We start from the raw sequence: 18,824 nt of genomic DNA, 5'->3' as shown, positions 1-18,824 counted from the left end.
TTGTAAGGCATAATATCGCACCAGCTTTGTCAATTCGTTGCCAGACTTTCCTGCTTTCTCGTCTCCGTTTTCCGCGCTGAGGTGGTTCCTTTACCGATTTTTCGACTACAGTTTGTGTACCGTAAAATGGGGTATCTGTGAAAATGCGGGTAAACTCGGTTGTTCATATGGTCCTAAATATAATGAATAAATCACATTATTGTACCAAGTCGAAACGACTTTTTCATGCAAGCTTGTATACAAAAAATCTTGTGTTTAAAGATGCGCAACAGGGTTGACATTCCGCATCTCTGCAATACTTCCGACCAGGAAACATTGGTTCCATTTCCTAGCATTAGGGCCCTTACTCATCATATAATAGTAAGAGTTTATACATCAGTCTATTTGCTTATTTATATATTTATCAATTGTCATATTAATTTATTTATTAATTTATAATTAATCAATTCATATATTTACTCGGTTATAGTCGAATGGTCACTCGGCACTCCGGACCGGATTTAAGCTGTCGATCTTCAGAGTGATTACATATCGTTGCTATATGAGAATGGCAAAAAAAAGAATTGTGGAAATATTCATCCTTGTACAAAATAACTTGTAGGACTAATGAAAAAAACCAAATACACCATGATTTACGGTAATATATAAAAAACAGAAAGAGCCAAATTTCCACATTCATCATTTTATTAATTATGCATTCAGTTGCATACTTATTTTGAATACACACTCACGCCGTTCTACAATAAGTATGTGACCGCCGGTTGTAATACTCTTTACCATGCAGCGGAACTTCTAGGACTTTGGCGAATATTTGGGTAGATGCCGCGGTTGACTCAATTTTAGGGACTTCGAATACATTTCTCTTCGGGTTGCTTTTGTTTCCCATGAGTAGGGTATCGGCGGATTTATTTGGTTTAGCCACTGAGGTGTTTGATGCTGATTTATTGGCCAATTATATTTTAGTAAACTAAATATTACAATGGACGGATAGCGTTTTATTTTACTTAGTATTTTATAAATCTAACCTAACCAATTAATGATACTGTGTTTCGGATTATTTTTTAATTTATCAGCCAAAAGAAATTGTGACACGCTCATCTCAATTGCTTTCAACTTAGTAGAAAAGTGTACATACAAAATCATCCCATCATAAATATTCTTCTAAAAAATCGAAATTCAATAGAGATCAACTCAAATTTAGTCAAAAAAGCCTGCATTTATCTTACAACTAACTACTCACGTTTGTTCGCCCATAAATCCGGATAATTTTTCCACTTCGAATAAAACGGGGACGTACCGTTATTGGTTTCGTTTTGCTCGCCACTGGAATTTAGCTGCCCTTGGAGACATTTTTTTCTGCGACGGACGGTTTTTTATTGAATCCGACCGGGAGAAAAAAATACCGTTCAAAAGGCTCAACTTGGAGTGTATACCTAGTATTAGTTCGATAGAACTGCAGAGTCAAATCGTTAGACATAGCCGCAGTGACACTGAGTGTGATACTAGGTCAAGTTTATCTACATACTTTATTATATTTATTGGCTAAGGCTTTGAGATATAGGGTAAAAGGGCCTATTATGGTAGGAGGGCTTATTGTAAGTAAGCTCTTTGTTAACGGTTTTGATGTTTTTGAAACCTTTGCAGAGCTTCGAAACGATGTTCGGTGTACACATAAGAAGCGATTGCCTGCGATTGAGATTCATTTTATAGGTCCAAGCGGAAGAAAATATCTGCGTAATGCTAAATTAAGATACTTCACGACGACTCAATACCACATTATGATATTAATAAGCTCTACATAAACGGTATAATAAAAATATTTTTGTTTTGAAATAATGATGCAGACATGTTTTACGAATAACTGGTGAATAATAAAACGAGTTATTATAATACCTGAATAATTGTTGTTGTTGTTTATTAACAACACTTTACACCAGTAGGGTGCATTCGTGTCAACCTGAATATTGGTAAAACATTTTTTCAACCCTCCAATAACAAAATTCACTGTGTGGTGGCATTCAATAAGTATTGGTATTGTTAAAAATCACTGGAATACATAAACACATAAATAATACTGAAATAAAGTATGATATCTCATTGAGGTATTAAGCAGGTATTGAACAAACATTCTTCAATATCTGCTTTATACCTCAATGCGGTATACTTATTTTATACTTTATTTTAATATCATTTATTTATTTATGTATTCCAGTGATTTAATGACATTTCTCACTGAACGATTTTTATCTATAAAGTAACATCATATCTCTATCCTCAAGTAATTATATAGTAATGCTGGTAGGCGATAACAGAAAAATAACTAAGATAAATGCAACGCTCTATTTTACAATTTCACCATTCCACAATGCGATAATCACACTGCATTTAACCTAATTTCTAGTCCAAATTAATTCCACTTTAAAATGTATTCTCCGCCTCAGATACGAATTATATAAATTTTTTTATCTATACTATTACCCTAGCAAGCTTCGAAAAATAAACTGCGTTCTGGAGCGACGGCCACTACTCATTAAAAAGAAATGCAATTAAAAATTTACAAATATGTACCATGTACCAATTAATGTAGGATACCCTTTCAACATAAACTATTATAGTAAACGCACTAATGGGAGCAGATTCGCCGAATTTTATTATGGTACACAGTGTAGGATACAGTGCATAATAATCGTAGGCTGATGAAATGGAGACATTTATTAAATCGAGAAATTTAGTCCCATTTCTTATTATTTAATATAAACTTTCCGTTGAAGAGGTCTTCCAACATAAAATTTAAAGGGATTGAATTTTCTATTTTTGCATATTTTGTATCTTTAAGATAAGGAAAATATACTGTAAACGGGGCTGACTTTGATCATCGGGGTGACTTTGATCACTCGACACTTTTTTCGTAGATCGCTTATTAAACCAGAATAGTTTACCGAATCATTTTAGTTTGAAATGATTTTTACTCTAAACTTATAAAATACTGATTTGTTATACATTTTGAGTATATTGTTCGGTTTTTGTGTACAAGAACTACAAAAAACCGAAATTTGACTTTACCTGATTTTTACGAAGCTTCGTAAAGTGTCTATTTTTTTATAAAACAAATAAATCTCAGATTTGAGCAAGAATAATAAATTACAAGCGAGTTTTTATTTTCCTTTAGATTGAGATATGTTAAATTTAGTTTTAAGAGTTTGTTTATTTTTAATACATTTTTTGTGAAACTGGTTGGCAATTATTTCAAATTATTTTAAGTTAAAATTCGCAACATTTTTTTTATTGTTCAATATTCCAACGTGTTAAAATGGATGACACTTTTTGTACATTGATAAAACACTGAAACAAACCAATTTTAGTAGTTTTAAAGGAATATACGAATTTTGGTTACTCGAATTTTACAGTACATTGAAATACTTTGTTTAATACTAATTAACATCTATTTAACAATGAGTATCCTTCCAGAATTAGTACAATCATTGGAATGAAAAATATTGACATCAATAACTTAATGTGGGTGAACATGCAGGTTATCAAAGTCACCCCGGAACACGAAAACAGACTTCAACTTGAAATCATTTTTGAAACGAACAATTTTAGGTAAAACCATCAAATCTTGTTCTCCATACATCAGAACATGGTTTAAAAATATTAAACTTGAAAAAAATGTGTTGCGTCTAAAAATATGTAATGATTACTTCGAAAAGTGATCAATGTCACCCCGGTTTACGGTACTCAAGGAAGGATTTCCTCGTATTAAGCCCTTTTCGTCTGCTAGAGCCCCACACATATATTTTCACATGAGGCTGACAAAATTGAGGACTGATAAAATCGGGTTTTCACTGTATTATATTAGAGAGGCAGCATTCGAAGAAATTTCTTGTGTAAAACGACACAGTTTCTACTTACTTGGAGTCAGCGGCGTTGCCAGAAGTTCGGTTTGGTTGGGGTTTAGTGAAAATCCATAACATAAACCCGAAATCGTCATCTTTGTTGTAAAACAGCGCATCTTCTGATATAATGATTTGTCTAATTAATTTCGTCAGGATGTAATTATGGAGAATTATTTCTTCAAAAACAAATAGTAACAGTCTTCGCTTCGTTAGCAAATTTGTTGAGACTATCATTTGGAACAACTTTGTAGAAGCTATGAATACTACATGTAAGGAGTATATCGAGTTATAAAGTAATATTTACGAAATGTTCTTAAATCTGTTTTTTCAAAATAACTTTCTATTATGAATTCACCAAACTCAAACCATGGATAAAATGTATTTTTTTATGAAGAGTAGAAGAGATTGATCACATACAGTAATATTATAAGAACTTATTTCAAAGATTTTCTATCACAAATAGCCTGAAATATTTCGATACCCTGAGCACATGTTTTTAAACAAGAGGGATTTGAAAAGCACTTTCTAAAACTTTGCTGAAGACATTTAGTTTCGAACCAGATTTGTTTGAAGAGTAAATTCTCCATAAATACATCTTGGAGGATTCAACACCAAAATTATTTTATAAGGGAATGTGGCGTTTGACGTTGTAAAATTCTTCGAAGATACTAACTTCCGAAATCGGCGGTTTGGAAATGATGTGATATTGACCATAAATTACTGTTCTAGAACATTTATTTTACCTACTCATGTAATTGGTAATACAACAAAAATCAAATGCTACCAAAAGTTTATCAGGTTCTGCTAGAGTCGAACGGTAACCGTCATTTTTAATAAATTTACTCCTACTTTTGGAAAGTGTTATTCTCGTTATCGATCATGTTAAGTTACCGTTCCTATTGTAGGGTAGACCGGGGATGGTTGGCCGAGTTTTGCTTTCGGAATTTCTGTACTCATTCTGGTTAGACTGTTTAAAAACCGGTTTGCGCTGTCATGAAGATACAACCCTTGAGCACATATGTATTTTTTTTCATTCTTCGAAAAAAAATCAGGGAAAAAGTTATTAGCAAACAAATGCGGAAAGGAAAATCGGCCTTGGGTAGGTTGGTCGAGTTTGGTAAAATAAGTTAAACACGTCAAATGTATCAGTGGAAAATTTTCAATTAAAAAAAATCGTTTTTTCGTATATAGGTATGGAAAATAAAATCCACTCTTCACTTTTTAGTCTTTTTAACCTTTTTGGACTTACATTTGGCAGCTTCAATGAACTTTTTACCAGCTCTCGCTGATTTTTTTCCTCCACCAGCGCACAGTGTCTCCAAATAGGCAAAAACGTGATCGAAATTGTTTTGACCACGAAAAAACGATTTTTGAGCTATAGTGTCTTCAGCAAAGTTTGTCTATAAAATATTCCCCATCTTATTAAAGTATTAGTTTGGTGATTAATCCCGCTAAAGCTGAGAAGCAAATTTTTGTTTGGTCATTTATGAAAATAATAAAAAACTGTATTCAGCAAAGTTGTAGGGAATATAATAATAAACAACTTTGCTGAAGAGACTATGTATCTATCTTTTGATTTTAATACACATTTGTGGAGTTTTCTATGATACACTTCTGAAAATCACTTTCTTCAATATAACTTTTCTGGGTGATTTTTTAGAATTTCAAAATGTTCTAAGATTTTGTTTGGCAAAAGAAAATACACAATTTTTGTTATACAAATTTATTTTTATCTCTTATATTTGTTGAGTTATCGAAATTGTGCTGTTTATCGAAGCTGGCTACCTCTGAAGCAGTGAGCGCGACGCACTCGGCGTGATATACATTCGTATAGAAACCACGGCATGTTACAATATTACAACCTAGCATAAGTTTGGACGAACACTTGTTGCAAGTCATCTCTCAGTTGTATGGGTCGATGACGCTTAGATTAGTTTGGTTTTGTTACCTTGTAGTGGTAATGGAAGATGATGAAGGCGATTTTTTACTTCGATGGCAAATTATAAATGCGTTTCGATCGTCAATTCGTTGCACCCCGGGAAAATAGTCAATATCCAGCAGATTATAGTCACTTTATAAAGCGAATCACAACACATAAATTGCATAAACAAACGTTTTGCAGGCAAAAATTCACGATCAAAGCTCGGCGATAAAATACACAACAGACAACTCGGCACACAACAACAAATACCTAATAAAAAGCTTCAAATATTCTACTATAAGCGTTGTTAACGGCGTTTGCCACTTGAAAATCAATCATTGCCTTATTGAGTAATGTATCACTATGCACCGGAACAGAAGTAAATAAGCTAATGAGATGCTCCAGTGGCATTTGATTTTGGAAATCGTTACGTGTTTCTTGTGGCTTACTACAAATCTAACTCGCCCAGCATCCCCAGATCACATCATCAGCGCACAGGTATTTTCCATGTCGAGCCTTAAGCTCATCTTTCATTAAGTTCACTGAAGCGATCGATTCCGCACCTGCACGATCTCTTGCCAAAGGTCGAATCATCTGACTTTCCACCATGTTCCATTGCTGTAAATTTGTTACTGAATCCGAATATTTGAAGACTACCACTGTTGCTTCTTTTGTTAGCCAACTTTGTAACATACTGTTGTCTACTTTCGAAGGACGAAAGCTCCGTTTGCTAGTTTTATCGTGAAACATTTATCTCGATCAGTAAACTCAGGTTGTGCATCATCCCACGAAATCTCAGGCTTAATATTTGGGATCTCCGAGAAAACAATGGGCCGATGGATAAACTTCACGCAAAACTCCCAGATTTTTCGCATAATTTCATCAGATGTGTCCCCAGTGACAGCAACATCTCCACATCTGTGAAATGTTTTTTGGCTTTTGAATTTTTTTTTCTCGTAAACCGTTGCACTGAATCTTAGAATCGCATCGTCACCAACCTGAGCGTTCGATCCATCAGACAAATCACCATCGAAAAGGTGGCTTTCATGCACCGGTGGAGAAGCAGTGCGTCGCTGTGATTATAAAAGATCAGAATTCAATGTAAAACTCATTAAATTATGTCGATTGTTAGCGTATTTTTTTTCTTAACTCCATTTGCCGGGTTTGTAGAGCATTGCGACGAAGAATTTGAGTTTTCAAGCTCCGCTTCTTTCAAATCGCTTTTCAGGTGAAGTATCTCGTAATCTGTTTCTAACTCTTTAAAATTCTCCGAAATTAAAGAGTCAGTATCGAAATGATTCGAAATATATTCTTCGATTTTTGCGATTTATGGTGTCGGATAGCAAGGATTTTTTTCAATTTAATTTCTGCACTTCCGTCGCCAAAAAAGGTTAACAAAGTTGAAGTAAGCCAAACGTTTTGGAGTCCCTCTATTTTCATGCAGTATGATAGCCAATTTTATTCGCATGTTCGTCATACTCTACCTTCAAGGGACCCAAATGCACCTAACCTGTCTTTGCGGCTATTTTTCGCCAAATCAAACGTCAACTGATTTCAATCGCATTTCGAGTTTTATCTTGCAAGACCCAATAAACTACGCCGTAACTAATACAGCTGATTCACGATAACAGCTGAAATGACAGTCGTCGAAGATGTTTTCTACCGTGCATCTAATTCACGTAACATGAGCGACCTCTGAAATAACATGGCAAAGACTAAAGGGCGAACACGAAATTATTGCGACACATTCAACAGGGCATAACTTTTTACCATTGGGTAAAAATCAACCAAATTTTGCACACTTTCTCATTGATGTGTATTGTTTACATGCTGTCAAACTCGAAGTCGTGTTTTTCGATTCAACGAAAATGGAGGTGAACCAACGCGAGTCGAGAGAACAAATTCTTTCCAAACACCTGGAATTTCCTGACCTGTCGCACCGGCAGTTGGGAAAAATGTTGAACATTCACCATTCAACCGTCTCCAGAGTGTTGAAGCGGTTCCAGGAGCGGTTGACGTTGGACCACGGCAAAGGAGCTCGAAGAAAACCGGGACCGGAGAACAAAAAGACGGAGGGAAAGGTGAAGGGGATGATTGAAGCAAATCCCAACGTCTCAAGTAGTGATTTGGCTAAAAAGACCGGCATGTCGCACAGAGGAGTAATTGGGGTCGAATCCTGGCCAAAATTATTTGCTGCTGCAATTGTTGTTATTATACCTTAATATGAACTAAAAATACACAATTACTAGTTTTTGGAACAATTTGGCATCTACCCACCTACCAGTGCAGAGGCCAATTTTCTATATTCTTTCGAATACTAGTAATTTCGAGGTGATCTTTGTGAATACATTTGTTTTTCCAGTTGCATAAACATTTGATCAGTGCGAAAGGGAGAAGAAAAGGGACGCCTGTGCATATTTTCATAGAGATACATTTTGGCAAACACAATATGTTGCCCTACAGCATTTTGGTGTACCTCAAATTAGTAAAAATTTCAATATTTTTGAATCGCTTGGGATTGGTGGAGCGGACAAGATCGGAAGAGTTCGAATATTTTTTGTATAGCTGAAATCTTGTTTTGTAATACTGCTTCTGCAACTTTGCCGGATCTAGCCGTATAATGTAACTTTTTTATCATTCAAATTTGAAATAAAATGTTTAAAAAAGGTATTTTTTGAAGTTGGTGCAATACACAGCAAGTCTACTTTCGTTAGTTTTAAGCTGAAGTTAAACAAATGGTTGTGTTGAACTACGTTTGTAATAATATTGTCTTATTTAATACAGTCATCATCACTAGAAAGCGATTTTGCTGAATATCTAACGAAAGCGATTAAAATATCCCTTAAAATATCACCATTGGGCATACATGCAAAAATTCTTTAACAGTTGTTGATATACTCCTAATTTTTCCACGTTATACAGTAGGTTGCTTGGGTATGTTAAAAAAATATAACGAAACAAAAAAATCCAAAAAAAAAATATTTTGGTTTTTGGCCAAGAATTTGTTCTAGTTACTCCTCTGTGTGTCGCAGAGTTACGTCCAGAATGCAAAGAAGAGAGCGGGACTACATACATACAAGGTACAGAACTTCCCAAACCGCGATGAGCGGCAACAATCGACGGCTAAAACTCGGGCACGGAAGCTCTACGAGAAGATGCTGACAAAATATGGCTGCTGTGTGATGGACGACGAAACGTATATAAAAGCCGATTTTAAGCAAATTCCGGAGTTGGAGTTTTTCACCGGCAAGAGCAAGTTCTATGTGGACGACAAATTTAAGAAGAAGAAAATGTCGAAGTTCGCTTCCAAATATCTCATTTGGCAGGCCATCTGCTCTTGCGGACTGAGGAGTGAGCCTTTCGTGACAAAGGGCACAGTAAATGCCACTATTCTAAAAGTGGAGTGGTATGAGGCCAATTCTGTCCATTTTGTTCCAAAGGACATGAATCCGCCAAACTGTCCGGAGCTGCGCCCGGTGGAGCAGTACTGGGCAATGATGAAGCGGGAACTTCGGAAGAGCAAGACGACAGTCAAAGACGAGAAGGACATGTTAAGAAAATGGGAAAAAAAACTGAGAAACTGGTACCGGATGACACTGTAAAGACTTTGATGGAGGGCATCAAGCGAAAATGCGTTCAATTTTACACTCAAGGCTCCATCGATTAGCTTTTCTTTTGATTTTTTAAGTAAATATATGTATAAAACTATCCTAAAATTTTGGTTTGATTTTAAACATTATAAAAAAATTGGCATGACATTTTCGGTGTCGCAATAATTTTGTGTTCGCCCTTTACCAAAAGTTTTTTTTACTCAATTGTATTTGTAGTATGTAGAGTAGAGTGACAGGAAAAAATGACCCCTATCGGCCCACCTCTGAGTCGATTCCTAGTCCCACCAGGAGTACTTGCACCAAATTTGAAGCAAATCGGATAAGTCTAACTACCGGCACAGACTAACAGACATAACACTATAAGGGAATTCCCTGAAAAAATTTCGATCCGAAAATTTTCCCAGAACACTAGCTCCACCTTTTATTCACGGTCCCAAACACTCATTTACTGGTAGGTTACCCCTCAGGTTTGGGAGCAATTTTTCACTAATGGTCTATCCCCCGTATGCTTGTTCATATGGCAGTGGCGCCATAATTTCAAATGTGGCCACAGTCCCAACTACAAATATATTTAAAATGACCGTTAAAGCGGTCGAAGCTTTGTTTTTAAGTGTTATGTCTGTTAGTCTGTGCTACCGGACCAACGTGCCTGAAGTTTGTATGGGATTTTTCAACAATTTACATGGAGAAAACCCACTAGCGCGCATTTTCATCGCTAGGTGGCACTGTATGCATCGTATTATCACTGTAAGTGAAAATGAGAAAGATAATTTAATTGTCTACAACTTTGTCGAAGACTGCTAGTAAATCTGGCAGAAGTTATTAAACTTTTAACGAAGTGATGTCCGAGTCAGTTTTGCATGGGGCCTAACAGTGCATGGTTGTGTATCAGGACTCGATTCACACGAACTAAACATTTTTGTGAAATAATCGTTAGGTTTAGCTCAATGGTATGTTCAGAAGAATTATAGTAAATAATACGAGTCATGCTTTGATTAGAAAATTTTAGTTCCACATGTTACCTCATAGAGGGCGCCAACACTAACTTTTCAACGAAGAGAGATAGAAACTTGGTGTCTTCTACAAAGTTGTAGAACAGGCATTTTTGAGTATTTCTTCCCAACATCTTGATACTCTATCTCTCTTCTATGAAAAGTTAGTGGTGGCGCCATCTATGCGGTCACAGGTGGAACTAATTTTTTTTAACCAAAACATAACTCGTATTATTTACTACAATTCTTGTAAGCATACTATCCAGCTAAATCTAACCCTTATTTCACAAAAATGTATAGTTAGCGGGACTCGAGTACTGATACACAACCATGCACTGCTAGGCCCCATACAAAACTGACTCAGGCATCACTTCGTTAAAAGTTTAATAACTTCTTTTAACAAAGCCGGATTTACTAGCAGTTTTCGACAAAGTTGTAGATAATTAAATTATCTTTCTTATTTTCACTTATAGTGATAATACGATGCATATAGTGCCACCTAGTGACGAAAATACGAACTAGTGAGTTTTATCCATGTAAATTTTTGAAAAATCCCATACAAACTTCAGGCACGTTGGTCCGGTAGTTAGACTTGTCCGATTTGCTTCAAATTTGGTGCAATTACTCCTGGTGGGACTAGGAATCGACTCAGGGGTGAGCCGATTGAGTTTTCAAAAAATCATAATTTTTCTGGGCAGTCTAATGTAGAGTCTCGTTATATAGCTGATTTCAAAATAAATTAGTGCAAACCATTCCTTGGCCAATTGGCTTTTATTGGCAAAAAAATTGGATGAACCTTTAGTAGATGAAGATACGTTTTTTCGAAGATATGTAAAGTGGGGAATTGTGAACCACCATTAGTGGGGAGTTGTGAACCGTACATTTCATGGGTTATAGTATTTTTTTTAAATAGAACAGTATCATAATACGAAAATCAGTGATAAATCATACATATTATGATATAAAAATGTTCAATTTTATGCGAAGAACAGGATTCTGCCACAATTTTCATTTCCCCGTGTTACAACCGCGAATTGAAGTGGCTTGGCGCGAATTATGCCGTTACGGACTCATTGCGAATCAGATCACTTTTCCATCTCATCTTTAGTTTAGAAATATCTTAAAATTTATATTCTATAGCCCTAATAAAAATAAATCACAAAAATATTCCATCTCTTCTACTTTTTGCGATGGTTCACAACTCCCCACCACGGATTTCACGCATTCTATCCTATCTCAAACAAGACAAGGATTTTGTTGAATTGCTTCAGCCTGTGGATGTATTAAGGTGTCCTTAACAAATACCAGGTCTAATATTGAAAATTGACCAATATTTATGGTAGTTATGCCCCGAAAACAAAACAATGTTCACAACTCCCCACCGTCCCCTACTTATTGTATAACTGCATAACATAAATCTAAACAAAATAAAATAGGCACCGATTAGTCTTAAGACGACCTCGCCCCTGTCGACACAATTCTGAACTACTTGGATGCCAAATGCCTCTAGATGGTAGACTCAACCAGGAATCAGGAATCAGTAGCGTCTGGCTCAAATGGCACGTTCCCCATGTTGATCGGAGATTTGTGCCTTGCCAAGAATCGTCTTTTCATCATTTTCCTGATGGGAAGGATTGGGGAAGCGGTAAGGTTAGGGGTAAGGAAAACAACGACACAGAACAATTAAAACAGAGCATTCTGCACCCCCGGAGTGATGCTGAACGATCTGCAGGTGCTACAACAGCAGGAATAAAACTTCCAACCCCCGGAGGGATTTAGAACCTCTACTCAAACAGTGAGCGGATATATCAACACCCCCGAGGGGATATTGAGATAACAGAACGACAACACCCCCGAAGAGATATTGTCATTCAAATACGGCTAAAAAACTATAGCTCTTTACCACACTGGGTTAGGAACAAAAGCATATCCTTAAATTTCAGCTCTCTGTACATAGGTTCATCTATGTATGGAGAACCAAAAATCCGGATGCGCAATTGCATTAATACAGGGCAATTGCATATCAAATGATATGATGTTCCGTAATCGGATTCACAAAGATCACATGAATAATACTCAGCGCGCTGAATAGTAGCCATGTGATAATTGAGTTTGCAATGTCCAGTCAGTGCCCTGACCAGAATACTGCAGTTGTGCTTGGAAAAATGCAACAAATTTCTTGACATTTTCGGACTCACATCCGGCAGAAAAGCCTTTGTTTGAACGCAAGTTTGCAAGCTACGCCAATGGGCGAATGCAGCCCAAGAGCGAATCTTGGGCTTTATCCAACTTATTGACAGTGGTAGAACTGGTTCTGGACCAACGAAATCAGTCGCAGCGCCAGCTCTAGCCATTCATTTCCAGTAATACCGGAATGACCGGGTACCCATAGAAGGTAGATAGCATTTGAAATGCTAAGTTCTTCGATTTGAGTTCGACATGCGATTACTAATTTCGATCTCGAATCTGCCGAACTAAGTGCTTTCAGGGCAGCCTGACTGTCAGAGCAAAAATAGATTCTTTTACCGCAAATTCCCTGTTGAAGTGCGGATTGTACGCCACACAGAATCGCAAAGATTTCTGCTTGAAATACGGTACAGTATCTACCAAGCGAATGAGATTGGTTTAATCTCATCTCATGACAATAGACACCAGCACCGGCTCGGCCCTCCAACAAAGAACCGTCCGTATAACAAACTACGTATTCTTCAAGTTGTCTCTCCATCCAGCCAGACAGCCATTCCTCACGAAGAGGAATTCTCACATTGAAAGTTTTAGAAGAAAAACTACATGTGAGTGTAAGGTCACTGGGAGCAAGTGTATATTCATCCCAAGTAACCATTTGGGGCCACAGTCTTGTGTGGCTAGTTACACGATTTATTGGGTTACTGTTCCAGAGCCCAGTAACCTTAAGACGGTATGCACAAGAAAGTGCTTCTTGTTTCAGAAACACGTGTAGTGGTTTTATGTTCAAGAGTGCCTCGAGAGCAGCAGTAGGTGTTGTCGAGAACGCACCAGTCATCGCCATCAAGACCATCCTCTGAAGATGGTTTAACTTTGATTGGATTGTCAGGACTTCTCCCTTCTGCCACCAAACAAGGCACCCGTATGCCAGTATTGGTCTAACAATTGTTGTGTAGATCCACTGAATGTACTTGGGTTTAAGTCCCCAAGATTTGCCGAAAGCCCGTCTACATTGGCCAAAGGCCATGCAAGCTTTCTTGATCCTGAAATCGATGTGAGCTGTCCAATTAAGTTTTGAGTCGAGAATTACCCCAACGTACTTAACTTGATCTTCGACAATAATTTCAGAGTCAAAAAACTGCAATGGACGAGCTCCGGTTGTAATCCTTCGTTGCGTGAAAAGCACCATTGAGGTTTTATTTGGATTAACTGATAGTCCAACATGAAGACACCACCGCTCAACAACACATAAGGCTTGTTGCATCAAATCAAAAAGTATGTTAATGCAAATACCGGTGATCATTATATGATAACCATCGGCGAAACCATACGTCGGAAACCCAAGCTAATTTAGTTTTCTCAACAAGCTATCGGCGACAAGGTTCCATAGAAGTGGTGACAGCACACCACCTTGAGGACATCCGCAGACACTCAGTTTCCTCATCTCTACTTGTCTTAACGATGAGCATAGATGTCGGTTGCTAAGCATTGTGTGTATCCAGTTCGTGATATATGAAGGTACTCCATGATCTCGTGCTGCTTCCAAAATGGATTCGAAAGACACGTTGTCAAAAGCACCTTCAATATCGAGAAAAACTCCTAAACTTGATTGCTTTTGTGAAAAAGCCTTTTCAATGTTGTAGACAACATTGTGTAACAGGGTGGTAGTAGACTTCCCCCGCTGATATGCATGTTGCATTGCATGCAGCGGGTGCTCGCCCAAGCTACCATCCTGAATGTAGTGGTCGATTAAACGTTCCACTGATTTGAGAAGGAAGGAGGTCAGACTGATCGGTCTAAAGCTCTTTGCCTCCTCATAAGTGACGCGGCCACCTTTGGGAATGAATTTGACAGTTATTTTCATAACTGACATACTTCAACCCGCAGGATGCCACGCGGCCTCTAGGTTGGTTTTGTCCGGAGAAAGATAATAGAGTTGTCAACCTCCTAGTGGACCACAGCCAGTTACTGGGGAGTTCGCCCGGCTCTTCCCAGGCTCCGTTCGCCATTGAAAATATTTTAAACCCCCTCAACAATTTTACCCATAGCACGGGTCGCATGACACTATGGAATTGGGGTTCCCTGTTTGGTGTTACCACCGGAACAGGTAGTCCGTAGTGTAATTCTTAGCCGGTTAAAACAACCACTACCGACACTACACGGCTTATCTAGGCTGTTCGGAGAAAGAAGCTGACATTGATGGACAGCTCCCATAGATGGCCGAACAGCCATTCATACTTGGATGCCAAATGCCTCTAGATGGTAGACTCAACCAATCGCAAAAGTTTGTCAAATTAAGTATGGTGCTATATCTTGACACAAACAAAACAATCGGTCACAGCCGCAATTAGTCGAAATGCCATAATCTTTGGGATTGCTTATTGTTGGATTTTCACGCCCCCGATCGTGCATCAGCTGACTCGACTATAGATTACATTACATTTTCAACTGGATCGTAGATTCGAGCACCTAAAATTATTAAAATCTGACCTATTCGCAAAATAGTCCTTCCACGTTCACAATAAGCGCCAGTAAGAATCAGAACGCATGGCAAATCGTGGCCCCTACATTGTCGAATAGTGTGGTAATTAATCTCCCCAAGCACCATCAAATTTTCATAGCGAATACCAATCTACTAATAATCCAAAATCCCTCCCGATTGCAGAAGAACATCACCCTTGCCATTATCCGCCAAACAGATACAAGAGGGAAGCATTCCCCCACAATCATCAGCGTCATTATCATCGTCCATCATCGTCGCCGTGCGCCCGGAGCAACAGCCACCAACAACGACAGTAGTAACAACAAAAAGGATCACCCACGGTGCACTTGTACGAGGAAACATACATTCATTTCGTTACCACTTTTTTTATTGTATGTTTTCGTCTCTCACTTGTGGGTGGCCGAGATCCGCTTTTCTCACGTTCGTCTCCGCTTTGCTCTCTCTCGCTCGGGTAGAGTCCCCAATATCAACGCTTATATCCAGCAGGAGGCGATAACTGTGGAATGTACTACATACATACATACATACAATCGCCCGCACCATTCTTTTCCATGGTGGCTCCCGTCGTGGGTGACGTGGATCGCGTTCGTGTGCCGGCGTATGTATGGGTCGAGCGCACGACTGCGTGCGTCGTCGGTGGGTGGTGGTAGTTCGGCGTGTGTAGGTGTTGCTTTACAGCGAGTAATTCGTCCTGTTTTGGGGTTGGCTGGCAAAGGCAGCGAGCGAATGTCTATATTTTAATTTCTGGCAGCCGTCAGGGAAGCTTTATGCGGGTGGATGTTACAACCTTTCTTCTGTCGCTCTTCGTCGCTCGGTACGTAGTGGCTACTGGGCACAGCGAACGACTACTAGCAAGCCAGCGGGCAACTCGGGAAGAAATGAGAGCAAATCATGATCATTTCGCACGGCAGGCAAATCAGTGCAAATAGGACTATCGCCTCGGTTGGTTATCGCAGGAGCCCTCGCATCCGGGATTGAATAGAAATTGAAGCAAACAGGGGAATAGTAAAGGATAAACCCGCCTCCTTCTTGTGGTTGGTGAAGTTATTGGTGAGGAAAATTTTGGTGCGTTCTGTGCAGGTTTCGAACGTAGGAAGGAATTCACGAAACCAAACCAAGTTCAGGCAGTAAGTGAAGAATGCATGTGCTCGCGAGGCTCAATCGAAAGTCTCAAGTGTCGTCGACTTAGTAGGCGTTATTTTGTCACCTTTAAAGTGATTATTTGATTTATTGCCTGTACTCTTCGGATGGATTTGTTGTGTAGTTTGCGACTTGTCGCTGTCAGTGCGAACGGTTATTAATCTCTCAACGATTGGCTCGTTAAAGTTTCGCGATGTCAATAATTGTGTGACAAAAATGTCAACATCCGGAGAGAGCAACATTATATAATACGTGATTAGCCGAATAGTGCTGGTGGGGGCCAACTGTCGAAACTATTGCCCCCTCCGGTACCAGGAATAGTACTGGTATTTTCTAGTGAAACTCGAATAACCTAGCGGGTTGCATTCCGTTGGAATATTCCGTGCACATATTTAGTGCTGCTTCGAGCTCAACACCTGACCTATTTTGTGCGAAATGTGCTCGGCGGAAAAAGTTGAAGCGTAGGAGGGAAGCGTTCGCGTCCCTATTGAAATGATGATGTTTTACAATCCACATTATCGCAATTGATTGTAGAAGAGAAAGATGCCGAATCGAAGTGAGAGATGAGATGAGAGCAAAGGAGAACGAGAATCTGTGTTATTACCAAACTCATTAAATAGTTGTCATTAAATTTTGTTGTTGTTCAACCGGGTTCGGAAATAAACGAACTTGCCGATGGCTGAAGTGCAACTGCTGGCAGTGATATGCTTACAGGAATGCCGTATACCGCTGTCACAAACTACATCGCAGAAACTCGTACATTCCACCCTTCGGATAACAACACCCTACAAAGTGTCGCAGCAGGATTCCAAATTTGGAATAATTTTCGATAGCAGCAGCAGTTGGCATATTTCCTTCGTGTAACGGCTGGTCGATCCATAAACCACTCTCTCAGCCGAAACAAGTTGGTTGACACGCGCCCAAAGTTGCAGCTTATTGTGCAAAGCAAGTAAAGAAGAAGAAAAAACAACACAAAAGCATCCCGTTCGATTTCAAGTCATGACCAAGCATCGAAGGGCAGCCGGGAAGGGGATTGCCCTATACACCTACATACACCGAGTGAGAAATGTCCGCTAAAGGAAGGATATTTTTGCAGGCCGGAGTTTATCATGCTGTCACAACAGAATAAATAAATTATGCCAGCAAATGTCGATGGTCCCGATGGGGGAGGGGGACGGATATATGAGAGGGAAGTGCAGGAAAACTGTGATTCTCGAAGCAGCGCGAATAGGCACTTCATTAGTGAGAAGATTGAGGAGTGGCTTGTTTGAGGCACCGGTGGCTTGTTTAACAACTCGCTTCCCGTATATGTAAATATTAATTATGCATCGAAATTCGATAGTGTTGATTGGGAGGTTTATGTTGTGATAAAATAAGAGTAATCACTTTTGTGAGGTGTCATCTCCGGCAAGGCTCGTCTGTGTGAAGCCACTATGTTGAGTCAATAAAAACAGATCGTCTTCAGTTTTTATATCCAGGAATACAGGCGCATAAATGAATGCCTAACGAAGTGCTGCTCCCGGTGGAGGAAACGATTGTGTGTGTTTGTTTGTTGGTGTGACAATGTTCTGGTCGCAATATTGTTGTCGGCCGTAATTAATCAAAAAATGCTGGGGCGGAGAATTTGTTTTTCATGCGACATTGTATGGTGATTAGTGGAGCACGGATATTAGTAATAGAAACAAACATTGTGACTGGCAGGAATTGAAAGTTCTTGTAACATTCCCGTATACAGATGGTTATGTTATGATTTACCAGGCGGCTCCATTCGATTATTTAGTCTTCAAGAAGTTATGGAGGCGCATGATAGTTTTTTAGAGAAAGACGAAAAAGTCCGCGTCCTTAGGAATTGAGATTTTGAACTAGAAATGGGTAAAAAATTTTTACTCAGTTATACATATTGAATTCCATAACATTTAAAAAAATTGTTTTGTTTTCGGTTATTTTTTTTATTAATTTATAAAGCGATGTAGTACCTTTCCAAATTTCAACCGATGAAATTACAATTGAAACCTAATGGGATCTTAGCACACTATCAAGCACAGCTTTTGAGGGAATAAAATTGATGATTCAGTTAGCGGGGCGAGCTTCAGGATTGCTCATAACTATGGCATTTTTCAACCAATTTGGAAATTTATGGATGTTTTAGATTCACGAACTCTTTGGCTCGGTGAAAGTGAACCGGATGAATTCATCTGGTTTACGGGCAATACGAATTTCCGAAGATATTTTCCAGTGCCGGGATAGGAAATTTTAATGGGATCATAGAAATATGGGTGTCAAATTTTATGGAATTACGTCAGATGACCGCATCCAATCGTTATAAGGCTTGACCCCGGAACGGTCATTCCGGAATAGGTGCACTTGGGGTCAACGTTCGCGAGTTCGTGAATTGTTAAGACAATTCCAAGAATTTTGATGCCCACATTGTTGGGTTTTCATTGTACTTTAAAAGTAGTACCCCAGTACTGAAACTTCCACAAATCCGCATTTCCAGAAACCAGATAAATCCATACTTTTCTATTGCACAAATTCTAAAAGTGTGATAAGTTCTTAAATCCGAAACATCCAAAAGTA

General features: G+C 38.6%; 1 protein-coding gene across 9 annotated transcripts in view; it reads left to right on the top strand.

Annotated features, from left to right (window-relative positions):
- Nucleotides 1-18,824, top strand: part of LOC131693080 (potassium voltage-gated channel subfamily H member 6) — a 457,523-nt gene that overhangs the window by 217,397 nt on the left and 221,302 nt on the right. The window contains exon 1 of one of the 9 annotated variants that reach the window (XM_058980606.1): nucleotides 15,938-16,157. The exons of 7 other annotated variants lie outside the window; for them this stretch is intronic. The gene's annotated coding sequence lies outside the window, so the exon portion shown is untranslated. Of the gene's footprint in view, nucleotides 1-15,937; nucleotides 16,235-18,824 lie in introns of those variants that run through there. One more of the 9 variants, XM_058980604.1, reaches the window with a different exon arrangement.

The sequence above is a fragment of the Topomyia yanbarensis genome, chromosome 3 (genome assembly GCF_030247195.1).
Source record: "Topomyia yanbarensis strain Yona2022 chromosome 3, ASM3024719v1, whole genome shotgun sequence".
Classification (NCBI taxonomy): Eukaryota; Metazoa; Arthropoda; class Insecta; order Diptera; family Culicidae; genus Topomyia; species Topomyia yanbarensis.
The sequence above is the reverse complement of the archived record's forward strand: the minus strand, read 5'-3'. Positions and strand labels throughout refer to the sequence as shown.